Genomic DNA, 5,469 nt, shown 5'->3' with positions numbered 1-5,469 from the left:
AAGGCTTTTACACTAATCACTTCCTCTCCATTAATATCTTCAGCTCCCCTTCCAGCGACGCTGCCCCTTCCGCCTGGCGGCTCTCTCTCTCTCTCTCTCTCTCTCTCTCTCTCTCTCTCTCTCTCTCAGGAAGAGATGGCCATCAATATGGAGATTAAATCAACGGCAGAATGGAATTGCTGATGCCATAACTGGCATTTTCCAATATGCATTGAATGTCGTCTAGTTGAGAAGCGATATTTACATAGATATGCTCTCTAGAGAGAGAGAGAGAGAGAGAGAGAGAGAGAGAGAGAGAGAGAGAGAGAGAGAGAGAGAAATTCAACCTCAGTCGTACACAGGCACACAGACACTTATATATATATATATACATCATGATAGAGAGAGAGAGAGAGGATAAAATTGCATTTCTCTTTTTAATAATTGCGATGAAAGATAGGTACAATATACTTCGTTCATATATCGTGTGAAACAGAGAGAGAGAGAGAGAGAGAGAGAGAGAGAGAGAGAGAGAGAGAGAGAGAGAGAGATTTTTACCTACCACAGCAGCGCAATCAAATTAGTAGATGAAGTGGCTGTCAACTATTTCACAGAGAGAGAGAGAGAGAGAGAGAGAGAGAGAGAGAGAGAGAAAAGTTGCAAATGATAATTTTCAGCGAATTCGGCCGTTTATTGAATATGATCCCGGAATTTTGAACCGTCCGCTGTCCATGACGAATGTCCGGGAATATTTGGCCACGTGGTTGAAATATGACCTCCGGACATCGTAACCTCCAAATAATGACGCTTAAAAAAAGCGTCCCGGGACATTACCTCGATATTTCTGACGTTCTGTGTTTGCCTCCACCCACCACCCCACCCCCCTTTTTGTTTTTATTCGTTTGTTTATTGTGTTTGGCGTTGTTTGTTCTTTGCTGTTTGATAAGTTGTTTGTCGCGGCGGGAATGTGGGTAATAAAAACATTTATGGAATATTTTTTCTTTTGTAATTGGGTCGTAGGACGTTGCTATCTGGCATATTTTGGGAATTTGGGTTTTTTGTGCATCTATACATACATACATTATATATATATATATATATATATATATATTATCATATATATATATATATATGTGTATATATATATATATATACTATATATTATATATCTATATATATATATATCTATTATCTATGATATATATACTATCTATATATATATATATATATGTATATATTACAGTTTTGAGGAACTGTAATTATACAGTACAAGTTGAACTAGACACGTGATGCATAAAGCCAGGTGGCCTTGTTCCTTCGGGCCATAGCTGCAACCTCTTTCGTTCCTTTTACTGTGCCTCCCTTCATATTCTCCATCTTCCATTCGACTTTCCACCTCCCCCAGCGATTGTTCGATAGCGCAACTACGAAGTTATTTATCCTCCTGTCATACCTGTCAAACCTTCGTACTGCCAATTTCCCTCTCCAGCGCCAAATGACGTCATAATATAAAGTAGGTCACAGCACTTGACCTGAAATGTGGGATTTACTCGAGAAACCTGACGGCAAATCATCGGTATGGTATTCTTAGCGTTGTTTGATGGGGGAGGGGGGGTTTGGTTTGGAAGGGTGTGGGTGGGGGTGGTTAGAGGAGGGGGGGCCAATGCAGTTCATAATTGCGCAAAATCCTTAATGGCGAAATGGATTCTTTTGAAATACTCCTGTAATTAAGAAATGCAAGAAGAAAAAAAAAGTATATCTGAATCTGCCGACGAGAAAATTAAAACAGACTGAAAATTGGGTCTTTGAAAAGTCTGGGATATTCGTCTGTGTGTTGGATTATTTTCTCGACTTTTGCACGTGAGCAGATTTTGAAAAGAGAGAGAGAGAGAGAGAGAGAGAGAGAGAGAGAGAGAGAGAGAGAGAGAATCTTTCTTCTTTATTGAGAGTTTGCAATATTGCTCTGTGCTTGTGTAATTACTGAACTTGAAGGCAAATAAAGACACACACAGAGAGAGAGAGAGAGAGAGAGAGAGAGAGAGAGAGAGAGAGAGAGAGAGTATTTGTTGAGAGTTGAAGAGTTTGCAATATTGCTCGGTATTTGTATGATTGCTGAATTTAAGCAACCAGAAAAAAGGCAAATAAAGACAGGCAGACAGACAGAGGAAGAGAGAGAGAGAGAGAGAGAGAGAGAGAGTGAGAGGGGGGGGGGGGGGGGGGGGGGAGTGGGGAGGTAAAATCCCACCGGGATGGGAGTCTGCATCTTGTTGAGATTGCAAGCAACAGAATGCCTTTAAAAGCCAAGAATAAAAAAAAAAGGCAAATGGTTCTGCCCCATTCTCGGAGTCTATGTTGTTTTCCACCTTACCCAGCGATGGTGGAAAAACAACAGGTCATACATGAGTTTTGCTGTTTTTTTTTTTTTTTTTTTTTTTTTGATGGAGGAGAATTTTATGTTTCAAACCCGTAAATGTATCACCGCTACATTATTCTACCTCGACTACAAAAAAGAAATGTATTTGTTTCTCATTCTTCTTCGATTTTCGTAAACAGCTCCGCGATGATCATTTGTTCCTCGCTTGGCGTAATGGTAAATGATTTCTATTTCTGGGACTCCTGATGCAATGTTGCAACGCAGTCTTTAATTATTTTCAGGCTTATGCAAATGCATTATTGGTGAAGAGTATACCTCAAAATCTCTCGACCTCTCGTTCGCATAATTCGAATAACGGTAAGGTTCGTTTCTTTCGAATGAGTGCTGTTTTGTTGCCATGTTCCACTTAGCTCTCCAGCTTCTTGAACTCCTCCAGACTAGCAGTGTGAATGGTGACCTGTCAGGATCACTACTGAAGATTCCAGTTTCCAGACCCGAGGATGACGCCACTCGCTGGAAGGCGTCGGAGCTGATCTCGAGTCGTGTATTGTATCTTGGATTCACCTGAAAGTCGCTCCAAGAGAGAGAGAGAGAGAGAGAGAGAGAGAGAGAGAGAGAGAGATCCAGGGTAAACCAGAATGGAAATGTCGGCGTCTTTATCGATATAAATGCGCTGTCGAGCGTTGTAAAAATCTGCCCCGGCCGGGCGCCCCCCTCCCCAAAAGAAGGGTATTTTTCGTTTCATGAATAATGTTACGCCTTTTCAATGCTCCTCGCTCGCGCTGGTCGTAGTTACAAACGCGATTTGAGGATTGTTTGGGCGTCTTCCATGAGTTTTCTTGGGCGGGCGTTTGCTTATTATTATTAATAATAATAAGTGGCCTGTATCTGATAGTTTTCTCCTACTGGTTGGTTTTGCTTATAGTTCCTTACGGAGACAACGGGCTCATTGTAAAAGAATTCAAAACCATTCCCTGATCCCTCTAACTCGCTCTGACTCTCTTTTTGCTTACTCGAGGAGTAAGCCTACAGACCGCTTTGTTGTTGTTGTTGTTGTTTGGGGGGTTAAGGAAAGGTCTCTGAAAGAGCCTAAAAAGGTCAGAAAAAGGTGTTTTACGTTGTGTTACAGATACAGGAATTTTAGGATAGGGTATTTATGATTTATTGATTAGAATGAAGATGTAAAAATATATAAATGTGAATGTTGAAAAGTACAGAATAATTATTTCTAATAAAATATAGAGTATTTATTTTAATTTTCGTTGGTGAAACAAAGCGCTGTTTGACCTTAGATTTTAGCTCGTTTTTATTTGCTTTAAAAGTTAGGAGTTTGTAATATTAATAAAAACTGATCCAATCTTGCAATATGGCAGCATCAAAATCATTCTTTCCAAGGGTCTCCAATGAATGCAATAATCATGCAATGTTTTTGTTTGGGGGGTGGAGGGGGAAGTGGGGAAATATAAATCTGAAAGAGACTACTTCCAGCGGCGCTCGAATTGTGCTGCCTGTTTCAGGTTCCGGTTCGTTATTGCAATTAGCCCTTCGGCATAAGTGCGTTTTGATTAGCTGCCAAGTTCCATTTCGTATGACAGATATGTCCCTGATTACAGCAGTGGGCTCATAGTCTTGATTCTGTGTCAGTACTGCATCAGTGAGACTCTCATTTCCAGGCGTTTCCAGTTGGTTTTCATCTTCTGCAAGGGCATCCGCTTCTAAAGGGTCTCGATTCGCCAATCTTTTTGGTGACCCAGTCATTCTTTCTTTCAAGTTAATGCAGAAGTACCGATGATTTACGAAGTGTATTGCAATTGCACGAGGCTTTGATTGTTGATCCAGATGACCGAGGTTGTTATTATTATTATTATTATTCAGAAAATGAACCCTATTCATGTTGAACAAATCCACAGGGGCCACTGACGTAAAATTCAAGCTCCCAAAGAATTTGGTGTTCATTAGGATGGAGCAAGAGGAGGTAAAGGAAAATACAGATGGAGGAGGTCTAGTTTGCTGTCCAGCTTCTTCAACTAATGCCTGTGGGGGGTTTTCCCTTAGTCCCTTAGTGTATTGTCTGGATCTCTTTGCTGTCCAACTCCCTCTTATGCCCGGAGTGGCCGAAATTGCCTGACGTCGTAAATCTCATTAAAAATCATTAAAATTTTGAGTAAAGCTTCTGCCTGACCTTTTAATATTCATCAGCTGGATGGCGAGAGGACCACTTCGTAAACTGCAGAAGTTCCCCTGAGCTTCAACCAATGAAGTTGCAGTGGCAACAGCCGAGAGAATGAGCTGAGTAGCTCCATTTTGCTGTTGTGATATCGGGGATGAATTCGGCTCCGAAGTTATAAGTGCCGTCTCTTGTAGAAGCTCCGAAGGGCATCCGGTGCATCTGAGAGTTTCGAGTGGCCTCGGCTTCTTGTTGTCTGCCTCGTTGCGTGTGTTTCAAAGTGTTTTCCTTGCATTGAAGGCAATTTTGAGTGATTAGCTCTTCTGTCCGCCCTCAGATCTTAAAAACTACTAAGGCTCTTCTTCTTCTTCTTCTTCTTCTTCTTCTTCTTTCCACCGTTATCTCTACATTAAGGGGTCGGTTGCCTGATTGCGCCTTCTCTTCCACTGCCTTCTATCAAAGGCATCATCAGGCATGGTTTATTGTTTGGCAAAGGGGGTTTTTACGACCGCATGCCGTTGTTGCCATCAACCACAGTAATTGGCGGTGGGCCTAGCCTTTTACTAAAACGTATGACTGCAAGGCAGCGGTTTCCACAGTTATTGGCGGTTGAGCCTTGCCTTTAACTAAAAAGTAAGACTGCAAGGCAGCAGCTGTCCTTTTAGTCGCAGGAGTGGGTAAAAGCTTCACTGACGTTCCTTGATTTGTATGATGTCCTAGGTTCGCGCCTGGGCTCCGACAATTCTATTATCGCCGAATAAAATTCCCCTTCGGTTAAGCATATATGAAAATAAATTAATTCCGAGGTAGAGTGAATTAGATATTAAAGGACATTTGTAGCTCGATGTATGTATATGAATCACGGTAATGTGATATGACTTATATATATATATATATATATATATAATATATATATATATATATATATATATATATATATGTGTGTGTG

The sequence above is a fragment of the Macrobrachium nipponense genome, chromosome 45, assembly GCF_015104395.2.
Source record: "Macrobrachium nipponense isolate FS-2020 chromosome 45, ASM1510439v2, whole genome shotgun sequence".
In the NCBI taxonomy this organism is placed as follows: Eukaryota; Metazoa; Arthropoda; class Malacostraca; order Decapoda; family Palaemonidae; genus Macrobrachium; species Macrobrachium nipponense.
Note: the sequence above shows the minus strand (reverse complement) of the source record.